The following is a 17,733-nucleotide window of genomic DNA, read 5'->3' on the forward strand; positions in this document are numbered from 1 at the left end:
AAACATTTAGTTGTTTAATCTTAGGTAAATCATTTTAAATTATTTAACTTCTGTGTACTTCAATCTTTTCAACTATAAAATGAGGCTAAAAAGAGATATTAGTCAGTGTTTAGGATTATGTGCTTAATACAAAATTGGTGCTATTTTGTTCAGCAATCAGCTATTTTTTATTTTTGTTTTTGCTTTCACTTTCCATATATTGGTTGCTGAATGATATCTGATAGAATTTTCCAATGATCAGGTTTAGAATGACTCAGAATCCTTTCTAATTTGTGGAGTTTTGTAAAGCAAAATTCCAAGGGTAAAATTTTTTACCTTTCAGATATACTATATGCCAGCCCCACCCCTCCAGTCCTCAAAACTAATAAGTATAATACACTGTGGCTTCTTTATATATTCTTTCCTTACTCATCCTCAGTCAAGAGGGTTCAGAAGTTAACTAGTTGAGTGAGTTAACTGTTATTTTTGTCACTGAGGAAACCAAGTGAGGCACTTGAATTTCTTTTTTTAGAAAGAACAGAAAAATGGGCTACACTAAACATGGAATAATGGGGTTTTAAAGGTTTCAAGTCACAAAACTCTCCTGTTCTGGGGCCCTTTCCAATTTCTGCCCTGCTTTTAGTTTGTGGCATGATGTAATTGTACCTTTGTCAGACTGTAAGATTATCCAACACATTTCATCTTTTGGTACAGACATGGAGAAAATTCAATTCAAGAGTCAGTTCCAATTTTCCAACTCAGAATTAATTGACTAACTATAAATGACAAATCCCCCTTAATCTTTTGGCCATACTCACATCAACGTCTGATACAGAGATTAGCACTGGGATTTTAAAGTACCTATTTCCCAGCTAAAGTAACTCTTTGAGCAATGTTAGAATCAGGAAAGGAAGAACAAGCAAATGTTAATACACTGCTTTTTTAAAGAGTACATTTACTGTGAGAACTTGTTTTCCATAAACTATTGGCAAATTCTTTTTTCCTTCATTTTATTTTTTCTTCAATTTTGGAAGAAAGAAGAAGGAGAAGGAGAAGGAGAAGGAGAAGGAGAAGGAGAAGGAGAAGGAGAAGGAGAAGGAGAAGGAGAAGGAGAAGGAGAAGGAGAAGGAGAAGGAGAAGGAGAAGGAGAAGGAGAAGGAGAAGGAGAAGAAGAAGAAGAAGGAGAAGGAGAAGAAGAAGAAGAAGAAGAAGAAGAAGAAGAAGAAGAAGAAGAAGAAGAAGAAGAAGAAGAAGAAGAAGAAGAAGAAGAAGAAGAAGAAGAAGAAGAAGAAGAAGAAGAAGAAGAAGAAGAAGAAGAAGGAAAAGGAGGAGGAGGAGGAAGTAGGGCATCTAGGATCTAGGTGCAGCAGTGGATAGACCACTAGCCCTGAAGTCAGGAAGATCTAAATTCAAATCTGGCCTCAGACACTTAAACACTTCCTAGCTGTGTGACTCTGGACAAGTCACTTAACTTCGATTGCCTCAGGAAAAAAAAGAAGAATAAAAAGGAAGAAGGAAGGAAAGAAGGAAGAGAGAAAGGAAGGGAAGAAGGAAGGAAGGAAGGAAGGAAGGAAGGAAGGAAGGAAGGAAGGAAGGAAGGAAGGAAGGAAGGAAGGAAGGAAGGAAGGAAGGAAGGAAGGAAGGAAGGAAGGAAGGAAGGGAGGGAAGGAGGGAGGGAGAGAGGGAGGGAGGGAGGGAGGGAGGGAAGTAGTAGCAATATGCTTGTCTATATTCAGACTCCATCAGTTCTTTGGAGGAGAAATTTTTCTTCTTAAGTCCTTTGCAATAGTCTTGGATCATTGTACTGCTGAGAAGAGCTAAGCCTATCATAGTTGATCATTGCACAATGCTGCTGTTACTGTGTACAATCCTCTGGTTCTAGTCACTTCACTTTGCATCAATTCATATGTCTTAACCCAGTTTGTTTGAAAGCCTCTCATTTCTCATATCATAATGGTTTTCCACCACAATCATACACCATAAATATGTTTAGCCATTCTCTAATTGATGGGCCTCTCCTCAATTTCCCATTCTTTGCCACCAAAAGAAAGAACTGCTATAAATATTTTTGTACATATTGTTTCTTTCCCTTTTTCTGTGGTCTCTTTAGGGTACAGATCTAATAGTTGTATTGCTAAATCAAAAGGTCTGCGCAGCATAGTTCCAAATTGATCTCCAATTTGTTTGGATCCATCCACAACTCCATAAACAGTGTATTACTGTCCCAATTTTTCTACATCTCCTCCAATATTTGTCATATTCCTTTTCTGTCATATTAGCCAATCTGACTGGTAGGTACTTCAGAGTTGTTTTAATTTGCAATTCCCTAATCTATTGTGATTCAGAGCATTTTTTATTATAGCTTTTTATTTACATGATATTTGCATGGGTAATTTTTCAGCATTGAGAATTGCAAAACTTTTTGTTCCAATTTTTCCCTTTCTTCCCCCCCACTCCCTCACCTAGAAGGCAGGTAGATGAATATGTGTTAAATATGTTAAAATATATGTTAAATACATATACACACACACACACATATATATATATGCACACACACATATACATACAGTTGTCTTGCTGCACAAGAAGAATTGGACTTTGAAATAATGTACAGTTCACCTGTGAAGGAGATAAAAATGCAAGCAGACAAAAACAGAGGGAGTAGAAATGCTATGTAGTGGTTTACACTCATTTCCCAGAGTTCTTTCTCTGGATGTAGCTGGTTCTATTTATTATTGAACAAATGGAACTGATTTGGTGATTCAGAACATTTTTATATGATTTAGATAGATTTGATTACTTCGTCTCAAAATTGCATATTCTTTGACCATTTATCAGTTGGGGAATGAATCATATTCCTACAAATTTGATCAGTTTTCTATAAATTTGAGAAATAAGAATTGATCTGAGAAACTTGCTATAAAATCCTTTCCTTCCTTCCCCTCCCACCTTTGCTAGTTTCTTGATTTCTTTCTAATCTTGGCTGCATTGGTTTTGTTTGGACAAAAAAATTTAATTTAATCTAATGAAAATTACTCATATTGCATCCCATAGTGATCTTTTATCAATTTCTCAGTAATACATTCTTTCCTCATCCATAGATCTGACAAGTAAAAAATTTTTCCATGCATCCATAATTTTCTTATGTAATTTTTATGTCTAAATTATGTACCTATTTTGTTCTTATCGTTATATATGATGTGAGATGGCCTGTATCGCATTTCTGCCAAACTGCTTTCCAGCCTTTTTGTTAAATAGTGAATATTTATCCCAAAAGCTTGGATCTTTGGATTTTACTATAAACATTTATTACTGTGTGTTGTGTACCTAACCTATTGCTCTAATACATTCCACTATTTTTTAGTACCAGATTCTTTGGATAATTACTGCCTTGTAATACATTTTGAGATCTGGTTCGGCTAGTCTACCTTTCTTCACAAATTTTTTTCATGAATTTCCTCAATATTCCTGAACTTTTGTCCTTCCAGATCAATTTTATTAATTTTTTTCTAGCTCTAAAATAATTTTTTTTGTAATTTGGTATGGTATTAAGTAAATTTATTAGTATTGCCATTTTAATATGATGGATTGACTTACTCATGAACAATATTTCTCCAGTTATTTAAATCTGACTTTATTTGTATGAAAAATATTTTGTAATTGTGTTCATTTAGTTTCTAGGTCTGTCAGTTACCCTCAACCTTGTTTAGTCCATCTGCTGAAATGGTTTTATTAGGGTGTGGCCACTACAAATACTATAACTTTTTTGGAGCCACAGGTGAGATTTGGATGACAGTTGAACACCGAAAGTAGATATGCAAATTGGAAAAGGACTTGCCAAGCCCTCTCACCAAAAGTGCTAATCCTCCCTGAACACCATATGTGTGTGTGTGTGTGTGTGTGTGTGTTTGTGTACACACTATATACTATATATATTGCATTCTAGGACATTAACATCTTAACTTTTCTCTAGTCATTGGACTTTGATGAGTTTGAAAGAAAGAGTGAGGATGATAACTTTCGTAGTGCTTCCTCACTTAAAACCAATTAATCATCCTGTGATATTCTTTATCTTCTTTGAAAATGAAGGACAAATAACATAGTTCTTGAGTTTGTCCTGGCAGGTAGATACACAAGTATTTTATATTATCTGCTGTCTTTTAAAATGAAATTTATCTGTCTTTTGCTGCTGGACATTGTTTGTAATATATATATATGTATATATATATATATATATTTACATATATAAATACTGATAATTTCTGTGGGTTTATTTTTCTATCCTGCCTTGCTAAAGTTGGTGTTTCAGCTAATTTTTCCAATTGATATTCTAAGATAATCTATGTATAACATCATATAACTTTTAAAGTGTGATAGTTTTGTTTCATCATTGCATTTTTTAATTCCTTCAATTTCTTTTTCTTCTCTTATTGTTTTACCTAGCATTTGCATCCTTGTTTTCACCCCTGATCTTACTGTGAAGAGTTCTAGTTTGTGTGTATTACAGATAATGCTTCCTGATGGCTTTAGATAGATATTATTATGCTTTTAAGGAAAACTCTATTTAGTCTCATACTTTCTAGTGTTTTTAATAGGAATGACTATTTTTAGCTTGTCAAAAGCTTTTTTCTCATGGAAGGGGAGAGGGAAGAAATATAGGGAAAAAAAGAAAAAAGAAATTAGCATGATAACTTCATTATATATTTTTTAAAAATAAGTTGTACATGTTAGATTTGTAGTTTCATGTGAAATTATCTTTTTTTATCATACTGTTATGAAAATACCTGTTTTATTCCATAAATTAAAATAAAATAAATAAATTTTAAGAAAGAAATTTGCTTGATAACACTTATTGAGATAATCATGCAATTTTTCTTTCTCTTTTATTAATATGATTAATTTGTTAGTTTTCCTAATATTGGACCAGTTCTATATTCCTGGTATAAATCTCAACTGGTCAAGAAGTATGTTCTTTGTGATATATTGATGTAATGTCCTTGCTAATATTTTATTTAAAATTTTTGTTTCAATATTCATTAGGGAAATTGGTCTTTTGTGTTTCTTCTTCATTTTTGCTCTTCCTGGTTTAGGTAGTGCAGTATTTGTGTTGTAAAAGGAATTCTTTGTCTATTTTCTCAAATAACATATACAGAATTGGAATTATTTTAAAAATATTTAGTATCTAAGTCTATATCCCAAAGAGATCATTAAAAAAGAAAAAGTATCCACATATGCAAAAATGGTTGTTATAACCCTTTTTGTAGTGGCAAGGAACTGGAAATTGAGTGGATACCCATCAGTTGGTGGATAGCTGCATTATGGTATATGAATATAATTGAATATTATTGTTCTAAAAGAAATGATGAGCAGGACGATCTCAGAAAAGCCTGGAAAGGATTACATGAACTGATGCTAAGTGAAGTGAGTGAAGCGAAGTGAAGTGAGTAGAATCAAGAAAATATACACAGCAACATTATGTGATGATTAACTGTGAGGGACTTGGCTCTTTTCAGCAATGAGGTGATTCAAGCAAATTCCAATAGATTTGTGATGGAGCCATCCTCATCCAGAGAGATAATTGTGGAGAATGAATGTGGATTAAAATATAGTATTTTCACCTTTTTTGTTTGCTTTTTTTTCTTCATGCTTTTTTTTTCACATTTTGATCTGATTTTTTTGTGTGCAGCATGACAAATATGGAAATATGTTTAAAAGTATTGCACATTCTATATTGTATTGCTTGCTGTCTATGGAAGGGGATGAGTAGGAAGGAGGGAGAAAAATTTGAAACACAAGATTTTCCAAAATGAATGTTGCATCTATCTTTGCATGTCTTTGGAAAAAATTATAAACTATTAAAATATTTAATAGTATTAATTTGTGAATCCATCTGGCTTTAGGATTTTTTTCTGTTTCAAATTTTTCCCTTCTTCTCCCCACCCCCTCCCTTAGTTGGCAGGTAGTCCAATACATGTGAAATATGTTAAAATATATGTTAAATCCAATATATGTATACATATTTATACTGTTATCTTACTGCACAAGAAAAATCAGATCAAGAAGAAGAAAAAAAAACTGAGAAAGAAAGCAAAATGCAAGCAAACAACAACAGAGTGAGAATGCTATATTGTGTTCCACACTGTTCCCACAGTTCTCTCTGGATGTAGATGGCTCTCCTCATCCCTGAACAATTGGCACTGGTTTGAATCATGCCATTATTGAAGAGAGCCGCATCCATCAAAATTGATCATCATATAGTCTTGCTGCCGTGTACAATGTTCTCCTTATTTCACTTAGCATCAGTTTATGCAAGTCTTTCCAGGTCTCTCTGAAATCATCCTGGTGATCATTTCATACAGAACAATAATATTCCATAACATTCATATACCATAATTTATTGAATGTAATTTTTATGGCATCATGATCTGAAAGGGAAACATTTAATATTTCTGCTTTTCTGCATTACATTGTAAGTTTTTTATGCCTTAATAAACATGTGAGGGTGCCATATATAGCAAAGGAAAAGGTGTATTCCTTTATATTTCCATTAATTTCCTACAGAAGTCTCTCCTATCTATCTTTGCTAAAACTCTATTCATCTCCTTAATTTATTTCTTGTTTATTTTATGGTAAAACTTATCTAGTTCTAAGAAGGGAAAGTCGAGGTCCCCTATTCATATAATTTTGCTATGTACTTTCTTCTGTAAGTCATTTAACTTTTTCTTTAGGAATTTGGATACTATGCAATCTGGGGCATATATATTTAGTATTGACATTATTTTATTGTCTAAATATTGACATGTTTGTCAAAATGTAATTTCCTTGCTTATCTCTTTTATTTTCGCTTTTCCTTTTCTTGAGATTATGGTTGTTATTCCTGCTTTTTTTTTTTAACTTCAACTGAATCATAATCAACTTTGCTTCAACTCCTTAATTTTTAACTTTGTGTATGTTTCAAGTATATTTCTTATAAACAACATATTGTTGGATTCTAGTTTTTAATTTATTCTGCTATCCACTTCCATTTTCATCTCATTTACATTCAGTTATGATTACTATGTATTTCCCTCCATCTTAGTTTTTTCTCCATTTATCCCTCTCTGTCTCTGTCTCTGTCTTTTGTCTCTCTGTGTGTCTCTCTCTGTTTCTCTCTTTTTCCCTTGTTTCTCTGAAAAAGTCTTTTTTTGGTTCTGACCACTGTCTCCCTTAATCATTCCTCCCTTCTGTCAGTCCCCTTTTCTCTTATTCATTTCCTTTCCCACCCAATTGAGTATGTATATTATTCTCTCCTTTGACCCAATTCCAATAACAATAAGTTTCAAGCATTGACTGACACCCTACATCATTTCCCCCTCCTTTGTAAAAGCTCTTTTTTTCATGTCTCTTTTATGTAAGATAATTTTCCCCATTCTTCCTCTCTCCCTTTTTCCCATTATATATCTTTTTCACATCTTAAGTTTTATTTTTTTAATCATCCTATCATAATCAACTTACATCTATGCTATACAACTTCTAATTGCCCTAAGAATGATAAATTTCTGAGGAGTTACAAATATCATCTTCTCATATAGGAATGTAAACACTTTAACTCTGATAAATTCTTTATGATTGATCTTTTCTGTTTATTTGTTTGTTAATTTTTCCTTCTCTTGAGTCTTTTATTTGAGAGTCCTATTTTCTATTCAACTTTGGTCTTTTTCATTAAGAATAGTTGAAAGTGCTCTATTTCATTAAATATTTTTCTCTCTAAAGGATGATAGTTTTGCTAGATAGGTGATTGTTGGGTGTGATCCTAGCCTTCCAGAATATCATATTCAATTTCCTCTGATCTTTTAGTGTAGAAGTAGCTACAGTGTGTCATCCTGACTTTGACTGCAATATTTGAATTGTTTTCTTTTAGCTGCTTGCAATATTTTTTCCTTATAGAAAATAAGGGGAAGGAATAAGAAAAAAAAGGGGAAGGAAAGATGTACATGATAATTTTGTTATATATTTAAAAATGAATAACATGTTGTACATAATAGATTTACAGTTCCATTTACAATCATCTTTTTAGTGTACTATATTATAGATATCTTTGTTTTACTCCAAAAATTAAAAAAAATTATCTTTGACCTTGGGCACTGTCCCAGTCTTCAAGTTTTTTGGGCTGCTGTTTTCGGAGCTGGCTTTGAGGATCTATAAATTTTCAGTGTTTCCAAAGTAGCCTGATCTGATTAGAAGTGTAGTCTCTGCTCTCCTGGCCTGTGCTTTCATTTTTACCCAGGAAGGAATATTATTCCCTTATAGATACAATTGCTAGTACTCCTCCTGGTCCTAGAACAGTAACCAGGGTTTTTGCTTTCCTGTGACTGCAAGTGCTAAGTGCTCCTCTTTGCTGGGACCCAGGACTTCATATATATAATGTTGGGATAGCTTTCTGGAGGTCCTTTGGACAGGCCTTGGTCTCAGCAGGATAAACACCAAGAGAATGGTCAGGAATAGAGTCTAAGTCTTTATTTCTGGCCTAGTCTTGATCTTAATGGAGGAGTGAAGGAGGCAGGAGAGCCACCAGGAGGATGGTCAAAAATGGAATGTCGCTTTTCCAGTCTTTCTCAGCCCTTAAATATCCTATTACAATTACATCATTACAGCATACTGAATATGTGTGAACTAGAAAACCATTACATCACCATACTAAGTACTAAGTATATATGTGAACTAGGGAACCACTATCTCATCAATTCCACTGAGTTAACCTTGTTTCAAGTATTCTTCTCCAGAGTTCTGGCCTTCTACACATATAGTATGTAATAGGGGGTTGAGCCACTAGTCTAAGCTTCTTACTGTGTGTGAGCTGAGAACTCCCACAGCTGCTACTTCTGCTGCTGCAGCCACCCCCAGCACTTCCTGCTGGCCCTAAAGCCAAGGCCAGTACTCTGGGACCAATCACCACCTGTGTGTAACAGAACTTCCCTGTCTTTCTACTAAGTTGTTTGTAGGCTGAAAAATTGTTTCACTCCAACTTTTTGTTGGTTCTACCATTCTAGAAATTAATTTGAGGCATTATTTAAAAATTGTTTTGAGGTGAATTGGGGAGAGTTCAGGTGAGTTCCTACCTCTTCTTCACATCTTAGCTTCTCAACTGCACTGATTTTTTTCCCCAGAGATTGTAATTCCACTCCCCACAGCCAAATCTGGGAAATGCCAAAGCATCCCCCTTTTAAGCTTTCACTTTCTGATTTTCAATGTTCATTCTTTCTCTTTTTATCCCAGCCTCACATAATCACATAAACCCACTGATCAGTCATGATTTAAGGTTTAGGAAACCTTGATTCTCTTCCTAAGGAGGCTTCTTATTTAGGCTTCCTATACTTATTTTTGCATCTAGAGTATCATGCTGCAAATTTCCTCACAGATGATGATCCAATGATTATAAAGCATTTTATGCTCTTGGAAAATCTCTGCTTTATAAATACAAGATAGGGGACTGGAGAAAATCACCAACAATAATTTTTTTTTTCTGGCATAGATCTTTTTGGACCATGCATTTCCAGATCCCAATAAAAGTTGGGAGGAAATCTGAGAAAAAATACTAGATAATTTAAGTATTTTATATTTTAACTTAGGAAAATTTATTATAGAGAATAAGTATTTATCAACAATGGCAAATATATTCATATATTTTAAAGTCAATTCCTAAAATAGTTGCATATTATCTATTTAAAAAACCACACATCTCAATCCTAATATAGTCTTAGCACATTGATTTCATAAAGAAATAGGGATAACAAATATTCCCTATGATCTCTAAACCATATGATTATTCTGATAAACATAAACAATGCATTTATATTATTTTTTAAAAAGAAGAGAACAAGTCACTTTGAGGTGCTCTGAATGAATTGATAATTTAATTAGTATTGACTGATCGATATCCTAATTAAAAGCTCATAAAATGCAACAGCAAAAGGAAATTGATATAGGGTAAGGCTAGTCCTCACTTTACTAATCCATAAAACTGATACTTCTCACAAAAGTATCTGGTAAGCTATCTTCAAGTTTTACTGGGAAAAAATGAATAGCTGCACTTGGGTCTCATTACTAATTCTTAAGTTATAAAAATAAACTACAGCACATTTTAAAAGATACTCTAAAAGGTCATCACAATAATTAAAATATTATTATTAGGTAATGTTTTAATGTTTAATTTCTGGGCACAGAGTGCCTTCATTAAGAACTTTTCACCTTGGACAGCTAGGTGGCACAGTGGATAGAGCAGTGGGCTTAGAATTGGGAAATCTAACCTGAGATACTTACTCGATATTTGAACCAGGTAAAATCACTTAACTCTATTTGGCTCAATTTCCTCATCTGTAAAATGAGCTGGAGAAGAAAATGAGAAAACTCCAATGGGGTCACAAAGAATTGGACACAACTGAAATGACTCACTCAACACCTTAAACACATGCTGAGGCTCTTGAAGGGCTGTGTGTCCTCAATGATTCTCCCTTCAATTTATTTTGAATAATCTCAAAACCTTAATTCCCTGACTCTTTCTCCATAAAACAATTCATTCCCAATTTATTTTCTCCAATTTTTTCTATGTCTACAAAATTGTGGGTCCCCAAAGTATTTAATGATTCAGGCCACAACATCCAAAGTATATTAGAAAATCACTTCCCAATTCTTGTTATGTCACAAACTTACTAAAATAATTGAGGGTCATATAGATTTTTCTCACTGCAGTACATCCATGTGTCATTCTAATGGTTCTTGGAGGCCACCCTGGGTTCATCAAAGCCATGGCAGCCAATCACAAATTCTTAGGAGGCCTACCACAATGAACACCTTCAGGTTGGATTCTGAGAAAGGATTGCTTGTTTGCTTGTTGCCTAAAATACCTAAATTAATGGAATATCATCAAATGGTTGGCCACATGGTTATTTTTTCGGTCTTGATATTCACCAAGTTCATTGGAAGAATCACACAGGCTGATGAAATTATCAATCTTTTGACTTATCCAAGTTATCACATTTACTTCACAGTTCCTCAATTTATTCATTGCTCATGACCTATTCAGCTACCCAGAGATGGCCATACCCTTGATCTTGCCATCGCCACAATAATTCCCCAAAAATATTCATGAAGTCTAAATACCTTTATCTAATCATCTGTTTCATTCCATCTTTTCCTCTGCCTAGCAGCTTGAAAGCCTGTTCATCCTCACATGAGCACCAATTTCTCTACCCCTCATTTCTTCCCAGACTATCAACCCTGCCCTGCCTGCACTTGCTTCCATTCCTCAATTTGACTGTACCCTCAAACCTTCTATCCTTATTGAAGAATTTGCCCAGCCTTGAATTACCCTCACTATTCACTGCTTTGATATCTACTCATATATTGCTGAATGAAGCTGAAAAAAAATCATAAAATCCTGTTGACTGAGTCCCAGGTTTGAAAAATAGATGTCATTCTTGACTCTCTCTCATCTCTCCATCCCATATCCAATCATTAGCCAAGTCCTACCATTTCTACCTTTGTAACATTTCTTGTGTTCACCGCCTTCTCTCCTCTGGGAAAAAAAAATCTGTTTTTAGACCTTCATAACCATGCCTGATTATCATGATAGCTTGCTTGTTGATTTTTCTGCCTTAAATCTCTGCCTATTCCAATATGTACTCCAGCTGTCAAGATCTTAAAATGCAGGCCTTTTCTTATCACCCCTCCCTCCATTCAAAAGCTCTAGTGGCTCCCATTACCTTCAAAATCAAACCCTTGAATTTTTAGTCTTACATAACCTGACCGCTGCTATTTTTACAATATTCTTAAACTTTACATCCATCCATACGTTCTGTTCTAATGACACTGATCTTTAAAATATTTTATTTTTCAGTTACATGTAAAAAAATTAACATTCAGTTTAAAAAATTTTGAGTTATGAATTTTCTTCCTCTCTCACTCCTTTCCCTCTTCACTGAGAAGACAAGTCTTACATATGTGACTATCTCTCTTAACTGAGCATTTTCTCTAGTTGTTCTTCATATATATAATGTTTTCCCTCCTCATCTCTATCTCTAGGTTTTTCTAGCTCCCTTTCAGTCTCAACTAAATTTCCATTTTGTACAAAAATCTTTTCCCATCCTTAATTTTAGAGTTTTTTTCTCTGAGATAATCCTCAATTTATATAATGTTTTATCTTTATTAATTACATATCTGTATATTTTGCTTACACATAGTTTTTGCATGCTAATTTCACCATGATTAAATTGTGAGCTTCTTGAGAGCAAGAACTGTTTTTTGCCTTTCTTAGTATTCCCAAAACTTAATGCAGAACCTGGTACATGTAGATGCTTAATAAATTCTAGCCAACTGACTGAGTTCTTGCTATGGTGATAATAATAATAAATAATCATATAATTTGAATGATTTAATCAGTCTTAGAAGTCATTGAGTCCCATCCTATCATACACAAAATCTTTATAGTTATAGTCTCTATAACTCTATTAACTCAAATTCCAATTTGCCAGTGAAACACATCATCACAAAGAACATTATCAAAATATAAAATGTAGATAGGTAAGTCTGAAAGCAAACACATTTTAGACAGTTTTACTCCTACCTACTAGTATTTAGCCACACCCAAGCGGCTGCTATTTTTTAAAGTTGTAATATGTGAAATATATGGCATTTCATATATGAAAGAATCATTACATTCATGAGCTTTTTAAGATCCAACATTAGAGAGAATCACATTATTCTGCTGTTTCTTCCTTAATTTATTTTGCTAGTGAAATAAGTTCCTAAACTTCTATGAGTGATACAAAGTTGAAAATAGTTTTCACAGTTATAAAACATCATAAATCTGATTATGTAATTTATTAGAAGAATAGGTATTTTTACAAACTGGGAGGCATTTTACTGCATATTTGCCTTGCATATCTTCTACTTAATTATTTTGAAATCACATGAAGTTGTTATAAAATGGTAAAGTGTGCTGAAATCTAGAGGTCATCTAAATCCCAAATTTTTCATATATCCCTTTTGTAACATCTGTGTGTCTATGATTATATAAGAATAGCAGATAGCAACACCTTCCTCTTTTGGATTATCTGGTATCTACTCTAAAGGCAGCTAGATGATATAATGGATTGAGCCAGTCAGGAATAACAGATTTCAAATCTGGCCTCAGAGACTAACTATATATCCCTGAGCAAGTCACTTAATTTCTGTTTGCTTCAGTTTCCTCAACTGTAAAATAAAGATAATAATAGCATTAATCTCACAAGGTTGTTGTAAAAATCAAGGAAGCTAATACTTGTTAAAGCACTTAGCACCGTGCCTAGTACATAGTAGGCACTTAATAAATGTTGTTCCTTCCTCCATGTGTGTCACTTATGTACCTACATATATGCATGTTGCAGTGTTATTGTGTATTACATTGTAAGTTTCTTGAAAATAGATAATTTTTTTCTTTTTCTTTATTAATCTCAATACTTAGCACAATGCCTGGTATGAAATAAGTGTTTAATAAATAAGTGCTTATCCATTTATTGGTGAGTGATTAGGTGATAAAGAGAGGTGGTAAATTAAGTAGTGATAAAATGGAATGGGTAAAAGTATGTGAGTAAAATATTTATTTTCAAAATGGGGCATATGGGCCATAGTAACAGTGATTCCCTTTCTTTTACTTCTCTGTTCCTACCTCAAGATAGCCTTGCTTAGGGAAGGTGCTTAGTCCCTGTTATTGCCTTTGCTTTAAATATGCTGTGAGAGGCAACCTGAGGTAGTTACTTTTCTTTTCCATACCCTATTTCAAGTCAGTGTTGGCTTTCACTCTAGAAACAGCCAAGAGGTAGCTGCAGCCATTTTCCAGAGCAAAATAGTGAAGTAATATGATGGTTTTGGCTAAATAACAAGGATTGAACTGCCATTGTTAGATAATGATAAATAATTTTAGCCATAATTTAGCCTATCCATTCCTATTTTTCCTATTAGTATAGGAAGAACTTAATTAAAACTCTCCATTTTGGGTATTAGAGAGACAACCAATCAAGCTCTGCATCCTCCCTCATTCTCCCTTTCTTCTGAATATGCTGTCCTGCTTTGGCATCCAGAGCACAGTCTTTTCTATTTCCTTTGATAATAATCTATCTTCTTTTCTTTAAACAGTGATGACTCCAAAACTCTGTCTTGAAGCTTTTTTCTTCTCTAAATAGTCTATCCTTGGCAATCTCCTTTGGTCACAGGGATTCAATTGGCCTGTATATTAATTAACAAGCCCCTATCTCCATCTGCCTGTTGAATACCTCCACCTGGATGTCCTGTTAGCATCTCAAATTCAAAATGTCTAAAATGGAACTTATCATGTTCCCACTAAACATGTAGTTTCTCCAAACTTCCCTATTTCTGTTGAAAGCATTAACACCCTCCCAGTCATCCACATTTTTAGTTGCCAAGTTATACTTGATTCCCTCACTTCCTTATCAGTTGCCAAGTCAAGCTGGTTCTACCTCCACAAAATCTCTTTTATTTTTCTCTTTCTCTCTACTTATATTGCATTACCCTAGTTTAGGCCCCCCTTACCTCTTTCCTGGATATTATAAGCCTTCTAACTGGTATCTTTACTTTCACTCTCCATTGCCTCTAATTCACCTTCTTAAAGCACAGATCTGACCTCCCAGAAAAATATTCAATGACTGTTCTTTGTACTAGGAGAAAACATAAACACTTCAATCAGGAATTCAAGGCAATACTTCATAGTCTGCCTTTAAATACAATTCTAATCATATTACATAGTATTCCTCTTCATGCATTCTGTGTTCCAACTACACTGGCCTACTGGTTGCTTCCTGAAGCTGACATTCCAGCTCCTATTCTAAACCATTCCCTAGCTCAAAATTGAATCCATCCACCCCACCCCCAATCCCCTCCTTCTATCTCCGGCCTTCAGAATTCTTATTTTTCGTCAGTGTTGAAATTGGGTGTTAGTCCTTGATGTTACTTTTTCTAGTCACTCTAGCCCTTACAGTTGGAAGTATTTTCTCTTTTTTTTCTAACCATCTTGTATTAATTTATGTGTTTATTTGTTGTAATAATAATAATGGCTATAATATAGAGCTGTTAGGTTTGCAGAAAAGCACTGTGTATATATTATGTCTTTTGCTTCTGTTATAGACAACAACCATACTATTATAGATAGCAGCTCTATAAGGTAGATGCTATTATTATACTCATTTTACAGATGAGGAAACTAAATATGGCAGAAGTTAAGTTACTTGTCCAAAGTCACACAGCTTGCTGTTGTAGGATTTGGACTCATATTTTCCTGACTCCAAGACTAGTTCTCTATTCACTGTTCCACTTGTCTAGTTAAATCCCTTTATTAGAATGTAAGCTCACTGAGAGTGAGAACTATTTAGTTTTTGTCTTTGTAGTCTCAGAAGCTGACATAGTATCTTCCACATAGTAGGTACTTAATAAATGTTGACTTGAATTGACATTTGATAAATAATGAAAGACTCAGCATAAGAGTTTCTAACCCCCCATCCAATAAATAAATAAACTATAGTTAAGGTTATGATTTAAACTTAAGGTTATACTTAAACTTGTGTTTTAAATGGTACATTGTTTTAAATGGATCTTGTAGGTTTCTGTGAGAACCATTGATTTGGCATGTTTAATAATTACCTCTAAAGAGGGTCCTTTTGCTAAAGCTCTCTACTATTGCTTCATCAGTTTTGAAGAAACCCCTGGTTCTAGAAAGTTAAACTGGTCCAGCATAAAAGCTCAATCAGGTCCCACTGAGCTGAAAAGGCTGATCTAGGCCTAGCCACACCTGGTCTATTTGTTGTCTGAGGAACAGGTTATGTTCAGACAGGCTCAACATCAGAATGGCCCGTGTGGTAATTTTTTCAGCCACTACAACTCTTAAAAACTTAGCCTGATCACCTTCCACTTATCCTAGAAATTACTTTTTTGTAGTTTATATTTTATTTTCTTGAACATATTGTTTTTTTCATAATACCTTCTAGAAGGCAAGAACTGTTCTGTTTTATCTTTGTATCTCTAATGCAAAGCATCATGCTTGGTACATGGTAGACCTTTAATAAATAATTGGTGAATGAAAGAATAACCCACCTGCTAAATTGTGGAGAGATTGCAAACTGTTTTAATTGAGGGAGTACATGCACCAACAAAAACATATTTGACTTATTGGAATAGAAGTAAAGTATACGGATTTTTTTTAGAATATACTGAAAATATAAAGTACAATGTCAGTTTTATTTTTGCCAAAAGATACTGATTTTCCTTTAAGTAGATTTTATAAGGAGGTGTATGTTAGGAGCCACCACTTTAATCATCTACATGGCTTTAAATTTTAGCTGGTCTAGGCTATAAAGTGAAAAAAAAAACACATAAAAGAAGAAACTTCTCACCTTCATAGTTTTTCTTTATGTTAGCAATTTGAACTTAAATTAGTTTGTACTTCATCACAGAACATACCTTTCTTTTGAGAGAACCTGACACATGAGTTTTTTTTGTGGGCTCCTACTTGCCAATGTAGAAGAACTCATTTGTAACCCAAACCAATTACAGCACAATGAAATTTTTCATTCCCAAAGCTAATAATATTCATTTTAATTATCCTCTAATTGTTTATTAAAGAGATGCTGTTCTGTAGAGATAATCTCTCAGAGCACAAAACCCTGTTAAGCTCATTGCATATGTAGCTCCCTGGAGTGAAATTTGTGGTTTTAACAGCAGGAGACTGAACAGAACTGCCCAGAACATTATCACTGATCAAGTCCCAAACTAAAATGAATTATCCCAAGCAGAACCACAATCAAGAAATTTTCCTGAAGGTCAAGAAGAGATTGCTAACTTTTGACTTAAGATGTCAAGAAATCAAAGATTCCACTTGGGTCACTAGGAAGCACTACCTAGTAAATAATAAGACCCTCCTTGATCGCTACAGATCCAGAAAGGTTGATCTCATTTATTGGCCATCTGCAATTGGAGATGTCTTCCAGCAGCTTGTGGTGGCTGCATCTTTGTGCTAGTAAGTGCCTAATGACTCATTTTCCTCAGCAGAAGTTTTCATAATTCTGGAATTCAATGAGGTGTGTCTGAGGAAAGTCTGAGTATGAAAGCTCTCATGTTAGTTTCCCAGTCTCTGCTGGGGAAGAACTCAGCTGGTACCCAAACCACTAGCCTAAAATAAATAGCAAACGATAATACTGACTAGCCAGCTTTATTATACTGTCCATATTCTTGGGTTCCTCATTCCAGAATCACCTAAATGTCCATTTTATTTCAGAAGAAAAAAAAATATAACGTAATAGTCATTTCCCCTCTATTCATGGATATTTGGTAAATTATTTATGTATCTAAGTTTTTAAGTTCGTACATACATAACTCATACTCAGTCACATCAGATAATCTTTATTCTTTAATTCAGACATTTGATTTTTAAAGAATGTCTATATTTGATAAAATTGCATATGAAGCTATATGGACAAAGAGATTGAATTAAGAGAAGTAGTTATTTCAAGGATTTCTTAAATTCTTCACAGAGGCAGAGTACACAAGGATAATTTTATTTCTTCTATAATCCTATATATCTTCATTGTCATCTGCTGTTAAAAGTTGCGCAGATAATACAGCCATAGAGAAAATGATGCTTTACTTTTAATCCTTCATTTGGTTGCAAATAAAGTTATTTTAAACCTAGTGATTTTCCAAAGCATACTTGCAAGTGATTTTCAGGGGAAA

Source organism: Sminthopsis crassicaudata, chromosome 3, assembly GCF_048593235.1.
Source record: "Sminthopsis crassicaudata isolate SCR6 chromosome 3, ASM4859323v1, whole genome shotgun sequence".
Taxonomy (NCBI): Eukaryota; Metazoa; Chordata; class Mammalia; order Dasyuromorphia; family Dasyuridae; genus Sminthopsis; species Sminthopsis crassicaudata.